Source organism: Anser brachyrhynchus, assembly GCF_964034855.1.
Source record: "Anser brachyrhynchus genome assembly, chromosome: 2".
NCBI classification, from domain to species: Eukaryota; Metazoa; Chordata; class Aves; order Anseriformes; family Anatidae; genus Anser; species Anser brachyrhynchus.
The window spans coordinates 88,262,780-88,283,715 of NC_137695.1; the positions used below are offsets into that span (position 1 = coordinate 88,262,780).

At 44.6% G+C, this 20,936-nt stretch overlaps 1 protein-coding gene and 1 long non-coding RNA gene across 4 annotated transcripts in view; one reads left to right on the plus strand and one right to left on the minus strand.

Moving 5' to 3' along the window:
- Positions 1-5,605, minus strand: part of GRB10 (growth factor receptor bound protein 10) — a 150,627-nt gene extending 145,022 nt beyond the window's left edge. For 2 of the 3 annotated variants that reach the window (XM_080582264.1, XM_080582265.1), the window contains exons 1-2: positions 5,404-5,605; positions 5,169-5,278 (exon numbers count right to left, since the gene is read on the minus strand). The gene's annotated coding sequence lies outside the window, so the exon portion shown is untranslated. The remainder of the gene's footprint in view (positions 1-5,168; positions 5,279-5,403) is intronic. The other variant, XM_080582266.1, reaches the window with a different exon arrangement.
- LOC308190653 lies at positions 1,084-20,105 on the plus strand. The gene is made up of 3 exons (XR_013947443.1): positions 1,084-4,570; positions 7,880-7,973; positions 18,329-20,105. It is a non-coding gene; the product is annotated as an uncharacterized lncRNA (long non-coding RNA).
- Positions 20,106-20,936: the final 831 nt, after the last annotated feature.

The window sequence follows — 20,936 nt, forward strand, 5'->3', positions numbered from 1 at the left end:
CTGGGACAGGGGAGGGTCAGGGTGAGCGTTAGGGAAAGGTTCTGCACCCAGAGGGTGGTCGGGCACTGGGACGGGCTCCACAGGGATGCACCAAGCCTGATGGAGTTCAAGAAGCAGTTGGACAACACTCTTATACATATGGTTTGATTTTTGGGTATTGCTGTGTGGAGCCAGTTGTACTCAATTATCCTTTTTTAGTTTAAAGGACTATTGACTCTAAACTTAAAAAAGATTTAGATTACATATAGGGAAAAAATTCTTCATGAGGTTGGTGAAGCATTGAAACAGGTTGCTCATAGAAGTTGTAGATGCTCCATCCCTGGAAATGTTCAAGGCCAGGCTGGATGGGGCTTTGAGCAACATGGTGTAGTGGAAGGTGTCCCTGGTCATGGCAGGGGGTTGGAATTTGGTGATCTTTAAGGTCTCTTCCAATCCAAACCATTCTGTCACTCTATGATTCTATGATCCTTGTGGTTCCATTCCAATTCAGGATATTCAAAAATACTTCTCTTCTCCAGGCTAAACAATCCCAGCTCCCTCAGCTATTCCTCACAGGAGAGGTGCTTCAGCCCTCTGATCATTTTTGTAGCACTCCTCTAGACCCAGTCTAACAGGTCCACGTCTTTCTTGTGCTGGGGCACTAGAGTTGAACGCAGTACTCCAGGTGGGGTCCCACAAGAGTGGAGTAGAGGTGGATGGAAAAAAATGTACCTGCTGGCCACACTTCATTATATGCAGCCCAGGATACAATTGGCTTTCTGGGCAGCAAGCACACACTGCCAGCTCACATTTATTTTTTTTCACCAATATCCCCAAGTCCTTCTCTACTTGGCTGCTCTCCACCCTTTCAACCCCAAACCTGTACAGATAACAGGGATTGCCCTGACCCAGCTGCAGCACCTTGCACTTGGCCATGTTGAATTTCATGAGCTTCACATGGAAGTTGCTGTCCTTCCCTGCTACAGACATCAGGGAAGACAGAACAGTTCACAGGGGCACTACTCTAAATAAGGGTTTGAATTTGCAGTTTTCCATCCTGGTAGCTGCATACATTTGGGCTGCGTGAGCTGATCCATCCTAGGAAAGCAAAGAGGGAAATGAGTTTTCCAGCAATGGGTGCACATCAGTGTGAATGTGAAGCTCTCTTAAAAGGAAAATTTCAAGATAACTTGGCAGTGGTAAAATCTCACTTCATGAATCCTTTAAGCTTCAGTGCTCTTATGTACATCCTGAGTCCAAAAGCTACTAGAAACCACAACCACCACCACTTCCAAATGAATGTACTTCTATGAAACATGTAGCACCTGTCCGTCTCTCACATCAGCTATCTGCTAAGGAGACAGTGCCCAAGGGAACAAAGCACGCCAGGAAAGGGTTTGTATGGTATATACAACCAGATCTCAAAGTCAGGGTATTTTGGTTATTTCCATCATTGAAGAGATTAACAGTCTGCTCGTAGACAGGATGCATCACCCTGATTAACAACTTTCTTTTATGCAGTCCTCATAGTGGATCCTGGCTTCCTTGGATAGTTCTCCCCACATCCACAACACAAGACAGGAGTCACACTCAGCTAGTAGAACTGTTGTCAGAAAAGATCATCCAATTCAACAGATTGCAGAACAGGAAAGACCTGGCACAGGATGAGTTCAGAAGTACACAGCTCAACAAGTATAAGGAAAGAAAGGCAGGGATACGACATCTGTATACTTGGTAATTTATTTTTCATAACAACCACAGGTTTGGGAGAACAATGATGGGAAACAAGACTACTTTGCCACATCTAAGTTTAGGTGAAGTCTTCTCCTGACCAGCAGGCAGTACAAGGATAAATAAAGTTCAATGCTCATGAAAGGATTCATAAAGAAGATATCGGAGGTTCACCTTTTTAGAAAAGGATCTCCATTCCCAGATTTCCCTAGCCGAAGAGTTGCAACCAATATGTTTTGGACATGTCCAGGAGCAGATCTAGGTTCCAAGAAAAACAATCCTTACTTCATAGCCTGCTTTCCTACTGAAGGAGACTTAGGCAGTCACCCTGTAACCAAGCCATTTGGCAAATGTCACACAAGCCTGACAGAGGCAGTGGTCTCAGGAGTTACCTTCCCTGTTTGTGAAAGCAGTGGGCTTGGTGGATACACACAAGGAATGCTGCACTGTGAATCTGCACCAATGTCTGCACCAATTTATAAATGCTGCCGACAAAAATGGTTTAGTCAGAGCTGACAGCATATTCAACAAAGGAAATGAATCATAAGACAAACCCAAAGAAAAGTAGGCTTCCTTAGTCCTAGTGTTCACATAAATGTGGGCTTAAAATGAAGAAAAGCACTTCCCTTGTCCCACTAATAAGTTCACATAGAGGTTTAGAATAAAAAGGCCCAGGAACTCAGCAGGACTGCCACAGCCCATTCAGGTCCAGAAGCCATTCCCAATAGTTTTTGCTTGAAACCAACCCAAGCAAATCTCAGGCTTCGACAGCATACAAAGTAGAAACTGGCAAGTTTTTTGCACCACAGCGCTTGCTGTAGCCACCGAAATTCGTGCCTGAGCAAATACTTCAGTGCATCCTAAAAATGCATACCACTGGTCATCCAAAGGCAACCCCTAAACCTCCCCCCAAGCTTCCAGCACTACCCCGCCTGTAAAGATGGGCTCGAGCCCCCCCCCGACACCCCACCTCCCGCAAGAGAGCTCAGCTGGTCTAAGGAAGAGTTCTGCCTACAAATCTGTCCTCGTTTGGCATATCACTGTAAGCCTCTACACCCGACGTGGATGGGGCTATGACAGAAGGGAGAAGAGGCGTGACAGCACGGTCCCACCCGGTGTGACACTACTCGGGAGCCCCCTGCCACAGCTATGCACGCAGGGGAAAGCTGCCTGTGCCTCACAGTCTAGAGGGACATCTGCTAGTTTGGTACTGTCAGAAAACAAATTCCCAGTGCAATACTCTTCTGCTGCTGGCAGAAATGGCACATGACCCAGCTATGCCTTTCCTCTGCCAGCTGGGAACTCCCCGCGTTGGAAGAATCCCTTTGCCAGAGAGATCCAGATACTTTTAGCCCATTTACACCCAGCGAGACGCTGAGAACACGACCAGAGATTTCTAAAAACCTTTGTGACAATTCTTGCTGGAGTCTTTTAAGTACTTGCAAGATTGAGGGCTGCAAACATTTTTTCTCATTCACAGAGCACACGGTATAGTCTTAAGCAGAACTGAAATGCAGAGATCCATTTCACATTTAGGCAGTACTTTTGGACTACATAATAAAAATCTATAGAAATACACTACTGAAATCCAGGTGTGGCCATATCTGAGGATGAAAGCCAACTCTCACAGCCGTAAGGGAAGAGATATTTTGATTAACAAAACCAAGGAAAGCCATGGAAGTACGACAAGATCTTTAATATGTAGCCAGGGCAAACAAGACCTACTTTAAGAACAAATAAAGTCCAAGTGAAGAAAATAAATCAGAGAATAACATGGTAAAATGATCACCGGAGGCGAGCGTCAGGGTCTGCTGCTCTGTCAATTACTGCTTAGAATAAGGCTACCAAACATTGCTCTTCAGGCTTTATTGTTTGCATCGTGTAGAATTTGAAAGAGTTCTGGCAAAAGCAAGCCCAAACAGCCTTGATACCAGCGTAAGACTGCACAGAGATAGCCGGAGGAGTACAGCTCTTCAAGAGCCCTCCCTCTTCTGCTTTGCTGTTAGGTAAGCCCTCCAGAAAGAGGAGCGCTGCCTGCACCAAGCATCCCGCTGACCCCCGGCACCCCTCCCCTGCCCCAGAACCATCACGAAGCAAAGCCAGAGCTGTCACTTAAAGTTTCCAGCATATTTCCTTTTTCCAAGCAGGCTTTCTAACCTCCATATGCTTTTTTTTTTTTCAACCTGTCCTCATAACTCACTCCTTTTAATCCTAGGATTAGCCTTGTTGCCCTTCTCCGTACCTTTTCTAGTGCAGTAAGTACAACTAGCCTCTAGATGCAGGAACAGATTGACTTGAAGCGTTAAGGCATCATTGCGATACATCCTACAAAGCCTTCGTTAAGGTGAGTAACTGCTCAGCACCTTTATGTAGCAACACAATCTATCTTAACGTGGTAGCTACCCACATCCCTTACACCCCCCTCTCACCACTTAAGCGCGAGTTGTTCCCCCCCCCCCCCCCCCATCCCAAATTCACTCTTTCTTTTGCGAAGGGAAAAGTAAACCACATTCTTAGGTCTGTTTTAGAAAACCCAATCAATGCTGCTTTGACACACCAGCAACACATGTTCCCGTTTCAACAAATAGGAACATTTTCGGCAGACCACCACTTCAGATGGAGTGGGGCTCCAGGCTGCTGAATCAGCACTTTCCATGCTGCTGGCAATACAGAGCTATGCAAGGCTTCAAAGGAGAGCGGGGGGGGGGAAATAAGGGGGGGGGGGGGGGCACTTAAGCAGCAGAAGTGGGCAAGAGGATTTCGCAGGAGTTCATCTGCCAAAGCAATTAACTGCAAACTGTTCTTACGGAGGAGATACCCCGGCGTGGGTCCCGGCTCGCAGCCACACGAGTGGAGAGCGGTGAGTGTGAAGCTTTGGCCCCAAAACGGGGAAGCGAGGACCCCCCCCCGACCCCAAACCCTGCCGGGGGGACACCCGGCACTCCCAAGGAGCCCACGGGGGGCAGGCAAGGAGCCGATGACGAGGGCACGGGGCTCCCAGCTGCCGCCACGGCTTTGCAAACCACGGGAGCAGGAAGGTGGCAGCACCCCGGGGTGGCACTTCTGCGGGGTGCCCAGCGGGGATCCCTCCCCCGGGGAGAAAAAAAAAAAAAAAAAAGGAAAATAGGGGAAGGGGGAGGAGAAGGAGAAGCGGAGAAGGGGGTGAAGCGACTTTTAGCAGCACGGCCAACAGCCGGCGGGGCAGAGCAGGTCCTCAGCCCACCTCCCGCCGGGGGGCAGCAGGGGAAGGAGCCAAGGGGCCGCGGGCACCGCCGGGCACCCCCGGCCCGGCCCCGAGGGCTGCCCGCGGGCACGGGGCTCGGCGGCCCCAGGAAAAGGAAGTTTGCTCCCCTCCTCCTCCTCCTCCTCCTGCTGCTTCCCCCGGCCTCCGCCACCGAGGAGCCGGCGCCGCCTCCCGGCCCCCCCCCCCGGCCCCCCGTCGCCCCCCGACCCCTTACCTGCAGCGCGGCCGGCCGGCACCCCGCCCGCCGCGACCCCGCCGAGTTTCGGGGCGGAGGGAAAGGGGTCGGGAGCGGGGGTGGGAAGGCGAGCTCTCAGAGCCGGGCGCCTCCAAAAAAAGAAAAAAAAAAAACTAATAATGATAAAATAAAATAAAAATTTCGGAACAACAACAACAAAAAATTAAGATGTTTATATATATATATATATATATATATAAAATTAAAAACACACCCAGCGCGCACGGGGACGGCTGCGCCTCCGCAAGGCGGCCCCGGGCTGCGGGAGGGACCTGCGGGGAAAACTTCTGCCTGCCCGCCCGCTCCCGCTGCTGCTCCTCCTGCTGCCGCCGCTCCTGCTGCTGCTGCTCCTGCCGCCGGCTCCCGGTGCTAACGGCGCCCCGCCACCGCCGCGCTCCCGCCCCGCGCCCAGCTGACTCCGGCCGGCCCCGCCCCGCTCCCGCCCCCGGCCCCGCCGCACGCAGCCGCAGCCCCGGCCCCGGCCCCGGCCCGGTGCGGGGAGGGGGCGGCCGGTGGTGGCGGAGGGGGGGTGAACGGGAGGGCTCCGCTGCAGCACCCCGGGGTGGGGGGTTCGGGGCTCTCTGCCCTGTGAAGGAAGTGAGGCGGCAGGTTGTCCCGCCGCGTGTTTTTTTGTTTTTTTTTTTTTTGGGGGGGGGGTGGTCCTAAGGGAAAAGAAGCCATAAAGTGCCCGGGGATGTCTGCAGGTGGTGAGGTTGGTGCGTGTTTTTTTTTTTTTTTTTCCTTGGACCGCACCTGCACACCCTGCTCCGGGTTTTTTACCCCTACGAACTATGCCGGCAGCCCAAGGGACGCGTGCCTCGGTGTGCGCCAGACTGCGGAAAGCACTTCTTGGTGTTGCAAAACACCCCAAACACCCTCGTCTCCCCAGTCCCCACACCCCCACCAGTGCTCCCGCAGACTGCTGCAGCTTCTGGCAGTGGGACCTTTGGTGTTTCACTCCAGAGCTTTGCCGCAGCAGTCCTGCTTGCGAGTAACTTGCAAGTAACTCGGACGGAGAGAAAGCTCCGTGTGAGGAGTGACGTTGGTTACTGCCCTCGGAGCTACCATTTTACAGCCCTATAGGCTTCAACACGACCTGTGGCACTCGGGCAGCAGTGGGATATTCGTCTGCCAGGCGCAGAAGCACCTCTTGTAAGAAGTGGCCGGTGCTATAAAAGGAAACCGAGTCCAAGGAGAAGCAAACCTCCGTACTTTTCCTCCAAAGACAGATGCACGCAGTGTAATAGCAGCGCTGGGGCCAGACTCTCCAGCCGAACGTATTCTGAAATGTAACATGATACCTTCCTCGCTCTCCTTTCTTCCTCCGTGGCTCTTCTTTGCTGTATTTAAGGGAATGTTTTTGCTATCAGCCTGCTCTCCCGCATTTTCCACCCTGCTCAGATCAACCTCTCTTCTCACCGCCCATTCTCCCTGTTCGACTCCTCAGATAACCTCCCTGTTCCTCATGCACATCACCTCCACCTTGCGGGCGCGTGTGCCGCCCTGCTGCGGGCTGCCTGGCCGGCCTCTGGCCTTCCCCCTCTCACGGCCAACCTCCGGCTTCCCCCCGGCACCACTCTCCCCTCGGCCGTCTCCCTCCTCTTCACGCAGCACTGAGGGCTGCTCTTCAGCCTGTCAGCACTGCTAGCGCCTGTCCCATCCTGACCCAGGTCACCTCAGGCATCCCACCGCCGCATCGGCCTGCCCTGACTTTCCGCTGGCCGTTGTTTGCCGCCGATTAAATTGGGGTTTTGGGAGTGCTGGGAAGCGTTCTTGTAAGAGGTCAGTGGGCAATGTCACGGTCCCAGAGGCCAGAGCCCTCTTCCCCTTCAATAGATGGCCAGGCCAGGTTTCTGTGGCAAGGTGGGTGTTGGCTCCCCACGACTGCTCTTTGAGCCGTCCCGCTCCATCCTCAGAGAGTGTTGGTGCCTCACCAGAGGATAAAAGCTGCCCGCTGTCCCCCTAGCAAAAAGCTGAAGCCCGGGTTTCTGTCTGGTGGGAAGGTGAAGGTAGGTGGCGTCCGATTTCTGCCCAAGATCCCCCTGGAGATGAAGAGGCACCTACTGCCCATCAGATACTAGGGCTGGTGTGCCTGGCATCACAGCCTCATGTGCTCACATAAGAAGCAACCTGCACGTATAGAGCACATGTGATTTGCTCTATTTTGCATGACACATACACAAACCCTCTGTGATTTGAGCGGGGTTGTGCAGTAGATGTCCCTAAGACCGGTTCCTACTTCTTCTATGGAGCCCGCTGCCTGGACATGGCCAAAGACTTCAGCACCCGCCTATGCTACATATTGTTTAATGCTATTTGCCCTGGCACATTCTTTGGCCGTGTAGCGGCACGGTTATACTTTGTCATCTGTAGTATTTCCACCTCGGAAGATCAGCTTACAGCCCGGCGTTACAGGGTATCCTCAAAAAGGGAGAAGTGAAAGGGGAGACGTTATCTATCGTGACCAGTGCTGCAGAGTCCGTCAGGCACCACCAGCACTGCGTTGCAGGAATTCCTGGCTTCCGAAACACGCCGCTTCTTCCCCAAAAGTTCTGATACCTCGGCCCGACAGATACTTCATATATTTAATCTTAAAACTGGAGACCACCCTTAGAAATGTGATGCTCTACATCCAATGCCGAAGCGAAACTGGAAGGGTAAAGCTCATGTATTTTTGAACCATCCCACAGGCAGCCACCTGGCGGTCTTCCAGCATGCTCTTTCTTTAAGCGTGCTCACTGTTTCTCTATATGAGACTGCTGATCCATCAGTTAATCATATTGAGTAAGTACCTAAAATTAACTTTTAAATTATTAATGCATGAGAACATATCCGTTTGCCATGTACGTTATTTTAAAGGATCACAGTGTGTACACTGAGTGCCATTAGCGTTACATTTTGAAGACAGTAAATTGACTTGTATGGAAATCAGAATAGTTGATGGATTCCTCTACCAGTGCTTTTGACAATGAAAAAAACATTCAATTGAATTATTATTAAGCATGTGTCTATACTTAAATTTCTTTTCTGATCTGTACAAAAATAGGAAACTGAGAAGTCTTCACCATATATTTTTCATTTTGCAGTGGGCTAAAAAACATAGATGAACATGAGTATTGAAAATATTCTTCTGACAAATAAAAACACTAGGAGAGATATGTTTAGTTTCCTAGACTACAGCTGTGTCTTTCAAGACAAAACTGTACTCTCATAAAATTGTTTATCAAAAATAGCACCATTAAAGCTGTTAAATGTAGAAGTCGCAATGCATCCTCTCCATGACAGCGAAGGACATACCTATGGTAGTTATCTTCTTTTCACTTAGCTAACAATTCTCCAGAAAAACCTACAGCACGCCATATCATAAAAATATCTGCCTGAAAAAAGTGTTTTCTCTAAGACCAGAATTGTGATTTTCTGCAAGAAATAATGGTGGAAATAATGTTCTGCAACTGCATAAACATTATTTCTACTCAAGGACAGTAAACAAAAGTAAGCACAAACGTCAGTGCAGATACTTGGTGCCTTCAGGACTTCTGTGCATAGGAATTTCACCCGAGGTTAAGTTTGCCCCAACTCCCCATCTTCTTCATCCTTGCAGTAATTAAGGTAGAGGTTAGTGAAGACTGGAGGATGTGAACAGACCTCCACGTACTGGAGGCTGCCTTGCCACGCTCGAATCGAGGGCTCCAGGGGGAAGGGGACAGGGGGCATAGTCCCCCAGTAGCTGGAGAGGGCCCGGCTACCTCGCGGCTGCCAAGTTCAGAGCCAGTGGTACAACGGGGCTGAGCTTCTTAATTTATTCTCCAACTTCTTGCTCTTGAAGTATCAGGAGAAAATGGGAAAGGCCCTCTCTGCCTTGTTTACTCCTCAGAAAACTTACATTAAGTTAAGTTTCTCATGCGTTAAGGCTTCGGAAACAGGTCCGAAATACAAGCTGAATACAGACATTCTCCATCTATTTGGCGCTACACTTAGGGCTCAAGACCTCGTAATAAATGGTAGTTAAAGTTCAAGTACAGTGGACTTAGTTTGCTTTGCACTGAGACTTAAACTCTGCAGGGTGACTTTCCCTTCTGGAACTTATCCAAAGGACACTAAGCTTTGCAATTCAGTTAGCTCCACGAGAGAAAGAGGTCATTTGAAACTTTTATTAAATTGAATAATGAAAAGTGCCTAATAGATACGATGTTTTCTTTAGAAACAGCCTTAGATTTCATATATATTCTGAGAATGTGCATAATTTTCTTTTCTATCACATTGATTTAGGAAATGAAATTCCAGTAGCGTAAGATCTGAAGAAGAGAGATCAGAATCTGGCCACTGCTTTCATTCTCAAAGGCACTTTCATGAAAGCATTATATGAAAGTCGGCATTGAGCATCATCTTTAACTAGTATGAATGCACTGATAAAAGCCTTCGGCAATCAAAAAAGGGTCAACGTGGTCATTATTACCTAGTAGATATATAGGCAAAAATGCTGACCAACCTTTGAAATGATAATAAGTTTCTTTTGTCACAGACCAAGCTTTTCACCTTAAATAGATAGGAAGTCTTCTAACACATCAGAATTTTTAATAAGGTTAAATCTGGAACAAAACAACTTAATATTTCTGTTGCTTTTACTACAGCTGAAGCAAATGCTTCAAATATTTTTAAAAGCTATCCAGAAAAAATAAGTTTCCGTAATGTTAAGAAAGGGAAAGGAAACATTCTCCTTCTTTTCTGTCTACATCTTTCTTTTCCATTGTACTTCTTTTATTACTGTATGGTGTCATTTGAAAGCTGAAAGGGGAAGGGAAATACTCAGAAAAAAAATTAAACATGTTTATAAAAACATTCACTAAATATGTCTGTGTGAGCTGAAGGCTACAGATTGTATTTCAATATTCAGCAAAAACCTGACGTTTTCAAAACTTTACATTTTTTTCCCTAGTATTCACTCAATTCTATTTTCACCTGACCCAGCAGAAACTCTACCGAGTATGTTAATTGTAGAAGTTTAAATAATTCATTTTCTGCCCAGTTTTTATCAGGAGGATTTCTTAACATTAGCTGAGAATAGAAACGTCTTTTTTTTTTTTTTTTTTTGTAGTCTTTTTAAAAGACTAACAACAGGAAAATAAGAGCTAGGTCATAACCATAACTGAATAAACTCTGTGTTCATAGACAACATTGTGGAGATCTACTTTTTGTTGCTAGGTAAGTTATATCTCTATTTACAGCTTTTTCAAAAGGCTGAATAGTCAGGGACGTTTTGTAATTTGAGATGGAGTTGTAAGCTCCAGTGAAAGATATGTGCTCTTTCTTGGCTGTGCAAAATAGAGCAGTTACACAAGGTGGTAGAAAGGAGAAGGGAATTCTAAGAGACATTGATGATCCAAAGAGAAACTGCATTAAAAAAATGAATACGCTTAGCCCACCATTCTACAAAAACACATCTGTTCCCAGTGCTAGCCTGACAATTAACTCACTAATTCAACATTAATGACTAGATATTACCATATTCTCTCAGTTCTGTTCTAGAAACCTGGGTACTTTTGGACATCAAAGATGTTAAGTGAAATGACATGTTAAAAGTGTTTCGCTTTTTCCAAATCAAAGTCAGCTGCTTTCCAGATGCATAATTTTTCAACTGGGATGCCAGATAACACTAGATGGGAAGAAAAATTCAAAGTTATACTGTGATAGGAGGAGATTCGGATCAAGCTATACTATATATTCTCATTTTTGACAAGAAAAATTGGGATTTATTCAAAACATGCCGTGCTCATTTACAGCTTTGCCACCGAGGAGGAGAGAACACAACTGGAGCTGTGACTCAGAACGAAACCCAGCCACATTAAAGTCAGTGGCAAAGCTCTCAGTGAGCTTAGCACGACCATGATTTCATCTCAAGTCTTTTCTTGGTTCCGGGGGGGAGGGAATAAAAATAAAGACAAAAAGAAAATCTTCAATGCCATAACTTGCCCTGCATGCTGAAGCTATTAGGAGCATATTTTCACCAGTCCCATAGCAGGATCTTCCAGCTAGTGCCATCTGAAAACCAGAACGTTACAGAAATGTAAACAGGAAAGGATTACATAGGGGTAGGTTTTACCCAGCTAAGAGAAGAGACATAGCAATCCAGCTGCACTGGACCCAAACCAGATCCTCCCTCGGTTTGTGCACCAAGCTGTGCGCAGATCCCAGCACCCTCTGAATTAAAATGCCTCTCTGTCCCACGCGATCTTGAGAGGTGTCAGCATGTCTTTTGGTGACTTGTATGGCATGAATACAGAGCCAAGGCTGAGTGGTCCTCCCTTGTCCTGCAGACACCGCTAGGCTTTACAGCAGCCACTTCACATCTCACACCATGCTCCAGTGCTCACCGATGCAAAGTTCTGAAAGTGTTCTCATCTTGTGGCTCTCAATGAGCAAAACTCAGACTTCTGACTGTCAATTCACGTGTCCGCCGTCCACAAACTTTGCATGATGCCCACTTTCAGATGCTGTGTGAACGGGCAGCAAACTGATCCGTTTCATGGTGACAGGTAGGTCTGTGAGCAGGTTCTGGCCCACAAAAAAAGAGCAGGATCAGCTGGGCAAAGAGCTCTTCCAAGGAATATCAATCTGCTCACATCCCTTATCAATCTGCCAGGCTGCCTAGCACACAGCATCTCGTGCCAGTGGTGTAAAGAGAGTATTTCAATGTACTGGTGGAAACATCTACAAATAATGGTTCTTACCCATATGTGCTAGAAAGCTATTAGCTTATTAAGGAATAGAAATCTTTGCATTCTTCTCTCCGGCATCTTCAAGGCTGCCTGTAATTTCAGGCTTTCAGTGCCTATTTAAGTCAGAAGGAAATACCTAGCTGAACTTTCAAATTGTTTAAATGCACTGGACTTCTTGTATTTAGACTGCAATTCCAACGGGAGTCCCATTTTGCTTTCCTGGCACAGGAGATTACCAAAAAAAAAAAACACTCCAAACCCAAACAAACCTACATCGTATTATCATCTAAATTAATCCCTTGTCATAAAGTTGTAATGCCTCACAAGCACTCCTTAGCCAATTAAGCAAAACCTTTCTCACAAATCACCTGGCAGGAGGAGACTCCCCTGCTCCATCCGTGGCAAACAGTGGATAGATTGCTTATGCAAAGTATTGAGAACTTACATTAAAATACAAATTGTGTCTGCAGTGATTTAATGTCTTATCTTCTACAAATCTTGTTTATTTATTAGACTATATGAGAGGAGTAGGAAGTCATTCTCCCATTTAAATGATTCCCTTTTGTATGGAAAAATATTTAATCAGCCAAAGGCATGAGAATGACCCTGAGGCTTAGCACAGCCTTCTAGGACAGGAGAGACCTGACTTTCACTCTCCAGAGGTTTGCTAGGTACTGGTTTAACTCTTCCTGCTCTTCTCACTTAATGAGTTCATGCAAAGCAGTTTCAAAAAGACAGACTGAAAGAATCTCATGCCAGAATATCACCCAGCCTGGTGAGGGGGGTCAATTTCTTCGGAAGGGTATCTCACTTCCAGCAAAGAAGAGATTTAAAACTTTTTCTCCACTTGGTATGGGTCACCTCATCCAGAAGAAAAGGGCCAGAGCTCTCATCTTTTCCCAGCTTTTGTACTGGGTTGAACCTGGTAAGTGTGTACTCAGAGAACGCCTCGGTCAGCTGAGGCCGCATTCCTCATCTGCAAATCCTGATGGGACCTGCACTTCAGCTTGTCTGTCCAGAAGCAGGCATTCACTGCATCGTTATTGTAGAGAAAAACTTGGAGGACAAATTGTTCCTTGTCACATACATCCTTTGTTAAGAGAGCTCTCACTTGAAACAGAAAGGACTGCCTTGTAGTTGCTATCCTGACAAATGCAGATCTCCTCTCAAATTACAAAAGTTGTTCTTTGGCAAAGGATGTCCTTTCCCTGATTGCCAGATATATGCAAAAATCTGCATATATTTTTGGTGTGATTTGTAACATCCTTGCGAAGGAAAAATCTGAGAATTGCTCATTTGCCTATCAAAGAATGTAATTAATCTTAGTAAGGTCAATTAAATTTATTAAGGTCAAGTTGCCCCAAATTGCTTTCTTCTGATGCTTTCTCAGATGTGAAGTAGAAAAAACAAAGATGTGGTACAACATAGTAGCGCAGATGTTCATCTTCAGCAGTGCTTGCAGGTCCAAGAAGGATGAGAGGCAGCAAGATGTCAGAGGGAGCCCTGCAGGACCTACAACAGCAGTTGAGAGGAGATCCCTTGGTGCTCCTCAGGAAGTTCTCACCATCTATAGCTGGAAGTTTGGGGCCGGCAAGCTGGCAGCCCATAGCCCACAATATAAATATGTATTCTATTTTTCTGAACATAGTAGCATAAAGGTGCACTCTTGCCTAATACCATAAACCATTTGGACCTTGGAAAGGTTAGGGAATGTGAAATGAATCTTTGCAGAAAAGACTTTCAAGACGGCTACAACTACCAGGCAAGATCAGTTCCTTCTCCTTGACCAAACGCCTCAAGATACACTTCCTCACGGATATATATACACTGGATGGCTAGAGGGCCTAAACAGGATTAGGGCTCCACTGAGGAGGGATGTCTTGAAGCAGGAATTTGGCTTCTGTGTGAGCACTTGCCTACTACAAAGGCGCGGGTTCTGCTCCAAACAGCCTCTGCTCTAAGATGACAAATGACATTTCTGGTCTTACATTGATCGCTTTGTAGGTTCTCCCTCCTCCCCCCACAAGATTTGGTGATCCTCTTACACTGGTTATTGTTTGGGAAGCATTTGAACTGACCTTTACTTCACCCATGCCTTAGGGATGAGATCATTTAGAAAATGCCATATTATTAAAAAAAAAAAAGAAGAAAAAAAAAAAAGACTTCATTCTGTGAACCACAATGGAGTGGCAACACAGCAAGGATATTTACAGCAAATCAATGAATCTTACTAATTACTATCCTCTAATTTAGAGGATTTACTTTTACAGTGGGAGGCAGGCTGCTGGTGGAGTGTTCCTTGCTCTTTAAGACCTAGAGCTACATATGTCATATTGTGAAAATGTGATACAAAATTGATTCTAAAAAATTGCCTTCAGATTACTCACCATGAAGCAATTGGAATCAGGCCAGGAGCAGATGGCAACTCAAAAGGCAATCCTCTTCCTCCTCTAGAAGTACTATTACTTTGTACTTCAGTAGTGGTATTGATCTAAGAAACCTGCTGCTTTTTGCAAACAGTATCAAATGTGACTTTCTGGTACCCTGAAAGCACACTGAGCAGGGCTAGCATGTGGGGTAACTGATGCATGTGGAAGTCAGGTTTGCACCGTTCCCATGCCCCCAGTTTAGCAAGAGATCACATTCTCTGTTAGAAGAAAATCTCTAAGCATCTCCCCAATCCCATCATTCTGCCACACGTTTGGCACCCAAAGAGCAAGCACGTGAAATTAAGGGATGGAAATCAGAGGGAGAGCTACTGCCAGAAGAAGCTTTCCGAAGTCCCATAAGGCAGTACGTAGCAGAGGTAGGACCCTGAACTGCCCACAACTGCGTCGTGCTGTTGGGCGCACCGTGAGCCCATGAGGTGTGCCTGTGTGCTCCTGAAACTGCTTGCCAACCCAAAGCACCCCATAGATGAATTCAGCAGTTGTTTAAAGCAGGAACTGACATTTTGAAGGTAAATACCAGCCATGCGTTATACCCTGCAGCACAGCTGGATTCAGGGAACAAGCCAGGATGGTGAAATTCTCCACCAACACACGTGCAGGTTTCTTCCCTAGTAAGGGCCGAGCTCTTCAGTAACAATTTTTACATTTTTATAATGGAAAAAGCAGGAAGGTTTTCCTGCTCCTTTTTACACCGATATAGTAACCGATAGAGTCATGATATTGAAATGTGAAGAATTTCAGCCCAAATGTTGGAGGATGGTATAAATAAGTTAATTTGAGAGTGGGAAAAAGCTTGCATACTTCTCAGACCTTATTCTATATGTAGTGAGGTCAAAAGCAAAACCCTCAAGCATCAGCAACATTGGGCACACAGCTGACAGCTCTGTTGCAAATTACAGTGCATATCTGCAGCAGCAGATCTTGAGCTGGTATACGCTCTGTATAGCAGCAGAACTACAAAAACATTGATCAGCCAACCATTACCTTCAGAACCATCAAACCATCAGGTATACCTTGTGTAAAGTACATGGCATGATTTGCAAAGCTCACAATGCCACTTCGATTAGGCATGGTATGGAGTGGGGATTCAGCTCACAAAGATTTTATTTTGTGTTTCTGTAAGGGTGATTTCTCAGAGATGTTTGAAAAGCTGACTCCTACAAAATGGAAATCCTTTTAGAATGATCTTCGCCATGTAGGTGAGCAAAGGAGAAAAAGAAAGTTGAACCAATGTCAAGCCAACTAGGAGACAAAAATTGTACATTTCTGGAGAGGCAAATCCCTTTTTTCAACTACCATTTCAGAAAGTTAAGTATGCAAATAACAAATATACTTTACTTTTTTTTAAAAAAAAAAAAGAGAAAAGAAAAGAAAAGGAATAGAAGAAGAAAAGAAAAAGATGTTTTACTTGATAGAATTTGGCTTAATCTGAATGTATTTCAGTGGCTGACATTCATGTCCTGACATGCTAGTTTTCAAGAAAATGGGCTGTATTATATCCTAGGCTGCAATTCTGGTCTCAGTGAGGTAAAAGTGCAAGTTCAAGTTGGACTTGATTTCTTCATCTCTAAACTCTGCAACACACGTACTTAAAAGTCACTTTCTGTTTTAACTGCTTACACACTAGTGTTTTAACTGTTCTTAATTTCTAGGAAACTGAAGGGAAATACTTTGAGTACTCTATGTTTTTTTGTCCACTTAAAGTTTTCCAAATATTGAGGCGATGAGGTAGAGCACCTTTCTATCGCAACATATGGACTGACCAAACATTCAGAAATTTAAAAAATTAGAAGTTTTTCTCCAGGATGATAAAATACTGCCTAATTATAAGCTCACAGAAAACAAGCAGTAACTGACCCTAAAATCCTAGTACTGGACCTTGTGGTCAGAGCAGGCCAATAGCCCTGATACCTGCAGTTGAAAGATCCTTTAATTTGGATGCATAGAGCACTGGCTGGGGAACATGGTCATCGTCATAAGAAAACGCAAACATCTATTACCACACAATAATCATGCATGTCTATATAGCTTCAACATCACATAATATGCATTTCTGCTACATAACCAGGAATGGATACCTGTGGGAAATACAACTATTTCCACCCTATGACAGGAAAGAGTCCACAGGGCACGCAGGAAAGGGAACAACAGGGAGCAAGCTGTGTCCTGGGTACACTGGTACAAACACTTAATGTGTCCAATATCTTGCAGACTGTGCACCCATGTTCTAGGGATGGATTAAAACCCACAACATTTTTGTATCACACCGTGTCACAGTGAGGCAAGGAGCACAATCAAAGATGAGGCCACTGCTGCAGCACAGAGCTGATATAGGACTGGAAGGTGTAGTTAAACCCATGCTTCAACTGACATGGGATTTTTTTCGCTTAAGAGAGAGCATTCACTTACTTAGACGTCTCTGTTTTTTTGCTGCATCAGAGTATTCAGAGTTACATAAAGGAAGTAAATTGTCTTCAAAGACTAGCAAAAATCCTAGCCTCCCTTTCTCCTTGAAAACTACAGAAGACAAAAAAGACTAACCCAACGTGCTAAGTCCCATTACCTATATTGCAACAGTTCACAGGAACTCTGATCGCACAACACGAAGTCATTGCACTGGTCAAACAGTGGAAGCACTTCGTTAGCTGGTAGAGCTATTAGCCCATATCCATCTTATTAGGTGCACCCCATAATTGAATACACTTGACCTCAAATGCAATCATAACAAGTCCAGCTGTCCACACTTTCTCTAAGGGGAGGGTTTTGCAATATGGCCATACTGCTGCAAACACACAATGCAAACATTAGATTTTGTGTTAAACAGAGCCTTGCACGTATGATGCACTAGTATAGATATATCTGTGCAAACTTCCCTTGTTTGTTCTTGGGGAGCCCTAAGGACCACTGATAACAACATGACGGGTTGGGACCACCTGGGTAATCAGGGTGCTGACCCTGCAATTGCAGGTAGTCATGGCAGGCAGAAACACTGAACACTCAAGGACTCTTATCATCCAATTCAGCCTTAAGAAAGTCTCCTACTTAGTGTTCAATCCCTTTCATGAGCTTACCAAGCTAAATGATAAAGCAGTTTAAGTTACATCTCTTCTCTCAATTCTGCCAATTTAGAGAGCTGTATGGGAATTGCACTCCTCAGGTAGTCTGCAGCCATCTTTTACTTTCCAGACTAAATATATTCACAGCCAATCTTATTTCCTTTCTGCCACCATTTGTCTGTCTGGTCTATTTGTGATTCAGTCGTTATTTATGACTCACCAGTGTGAAAGATAAGATTTGTGGCTTAGCGAGTGGCCTAATTGCCCAAGCGATGATTACATTAGAAATGCTCAAAAGGAAACGTGTGAGTGCCCTTCTTAAAGTCCAATTAAGGATACATGTTTACATCTAAACAACTCTAAATAAAAATTTTAAAATCCATTTGACCTGGAGTTTCCTCAATAAATATTTATGCTGTGTTTACTAATTACTGCAGCAATTTTCTCTCTGATCCTCTTGTTCAACATGTGTATGACGAACAAGGCAAGGCAGTGTCGATTATGCGATTACGCTGCCTTTGTTTCATGAGCCTCCAGCTGTGGGAGCGATCAGCTCTCCTGGTGTCTGTGCTGGACTGCAGATCAGATGAGCATGGTGGAGCTGAGGGTATGTGGGGGACTTCCAGAGCAGCTGGAACAAATGGCCAAAGTTATCTTTGCTCCCCTGTTCAAGGGAGTATGTTCTGCCTTTGGTCCGTCAGCTCTGCCCCATAAAGGTCTGTCTGGAATTTCAGCTGCTTCTAGATGTTTGGATAACAGCAGTGGACAACAGCATTTTTTCCAAAATGCTCTTAGATCTGATTTCTGCAATGAGTTAAGCACTCTGGGATGGAAGGCTTTGCAAGAGCAAAAATAAAAGCTCATAGACTGGAGAGAGATGTTTTAGTATTAATTATTAATTTTTATTATTCTTGCAGGACAACCTAGAGTTTGTAGTGACAGATGAGATCTCCATTGCCCTCAGCACCACAAAAATTTGGAACAAATAGCCAGTTCTTGCCCTAGAGAAGCTTACATTTCGTCGTGCAATAGAAAACATTTTATTGGAAGATGCTATATTGTTTCACAACAGTCTGAGAAATCTTGGTTTCTGATTCTCTATCCACCACCTATTTCATGAATGTTATTTCAGGCTCTATCCTCAGCTGCAATAAATCAAACACTGGGCTACATAAGTCAGCAGAGCCGTGCTGATTTACATTTGCTGCATCACTTCAGTGAAGACAATGAAGTTATGCCAGCTGACATCAGCTTGGGATCTGGCCCTCAGCCGCTGTCAATGCTGTTTAGTGCCACTCTTCTCTTTCCATCACTTCCTTAGCCCTGCGAGATCATTCTGGCTCACTGCAACGAGGAGCCAAGCGAGGCAGCTCCACTTCCTGTACCCAGCCTCCTCCCCCAGCTCATTAACTCCAGTAGGAACGGCGGTGTGGGAGGGGAGAGGATCCGGCCCTTTAGAGGTGGTTCCATTTATAAATATTGACTTTAATGTTAATTTCATGTAGTTGCTTGTAAAAGTCTTTTAGGCTGAAGCAGAAGGCATACTGCAGATGGCAAGGATATTTTTCACAGTTTTTATGGTGGATAACAATATACTTGACATTTTGCTCATTAAATGTGAGCCCTGGTATGTGAGTAAACATGCTAGGCATCTGCGCTCTAAAATTACCAGTGCGAAAAGCAACAACTGAAATGTTTCAGTCAATAAATGTACAGCACAGAAGCAACATTCAGCAACTTTCCGAATGCTGCGTGCAAGGCATGGACTCAATTTGCAGTATTACATGGAACACTCTAGAACCAACAACGGAGAGATAACATATTGCTTTCACATCCGTGCCTTGGAGAGAGAGGACCGAATCTAAAAATCTCCCAAGTCGATGTAAACACATGGCAGACCATACCCATTGACTTCTGTTTCTAAGGAAATCAACACGTGCGTAGTCAACCCGCAAAACTACATCAGAAAGAAAGGAAGGTAACACAAATCAGCTAGAAAGATGGAAGAGTTGATCTATGGAGGAAAAGGCAGTTCACCATTGCAAAGAAGAGTAGAAGAGGATAAGAAAGAGTGGAAAGATCAATGTGCAGTGCAATGCAAGCAGTAGTGATAAATGCCAGAAGGAGACCAAGGAGAATGGATAGCACAAAATTGGTTCTTCTCCTTTCTACTACAGCAAGTTTCCTGGTCCCCATCTTTGGGTTTTGGCCTAAAGAAATGGAAAAAAAAAAAAAAAGATAAAAACTCAAGCAGTAATAAAAGCTGGAAGGCTAAGGTAGCTGTAGGATCTTAAACTAGTACGTGCTTTTTTACGTGTGTTTTAAACATTTTGGAAATTCTGCCTTCAGATGGCTGCAATTCTCAACAGTGGTGAGATAAAACAAAATGAGAAGAAAAAAAAATTAGCTTAAGACATCTTGTAACGTGCACAAATCCAAGCTGTTCCAGAAACCAGTGTCATGTAGGCAAAGATAGCAAGTTCAAATTTAAAAAATAAAAGATATCTAGATTGAAGTAAGAGGAAGACTGGTGTCTCATAGTTTTATTCATGGATTTAGTATATGTTTTGGCACAGTTCTTCTTGAGAGGACAGCTAATTTGATATTTAATTCTGTAATGGAAATAGGTGTGAAGAAACTGAGACACCATATGAAACAGTGATTTATATTAAAAAAAAAAAAGAAAAAAGAAAAGACCAGGAGCTTTAAGGTAGTGCTAACTTCCTCATTAGCTTCTCTCTCTCACAGCTATATTGGCCAATACAACATGTTCTTTTATTTCCCAGTACACATAGATGTTCTCTCCCTTTTATCACTCCTTCATCTTCTCTCATGTCTCCCATTTAAGTCTGTGTTCATCCCAATGTAAAATTTCATTTTTTTTTCTAACAGTTACTAGGCAAGTCTTGCATCTTTTTCTCCCTCTTCCCTCAAGTAAAACTCATTGAAATATTTTAATATCTACAGAGAGGCAGCTCTTTGGTATACCACATCATGATTTTATAGAAGCTTATAAAATGAAAAGATTTAAAAATCAAGCTGAAATGTAAACTTTGTTATACACTTGACTGTACTAATCTTAACGCTGGTAGAGGGTTCTGCCAACTGAAGTGGTGGATAAGCTCCTGTTAATATAAGTGGAAATGATATCAGATTCAAGATTGACCAAATTGAGTTAGACTGGCTGGATTTTACTCAGAAAAGTAAATATCCCAAATCTTTGCACATTTAGCCCCATCTGGTCATCCAGTCTAAGAATTCTCATGCACCAAGCATTCTCATGCCTTTTTTTTTTCTATACTTACAATGCAATGAGAACTTGAATGACAACAGAAACAAACAAACAAAAGATAGCTGAAAGCCTGAATTTACTACAGAATAGTTTAAGCAAGTGGCAGTCTCATACATCAGACTCAGCAAGATCCAAAGAACTACTGAAATCCCAGAATGGGGTGAGTTAATTTACATAATAAACTGCACATCAGGACGCCTTCCTGATCTTTGAGAGTTTGTCCCTAAAACATC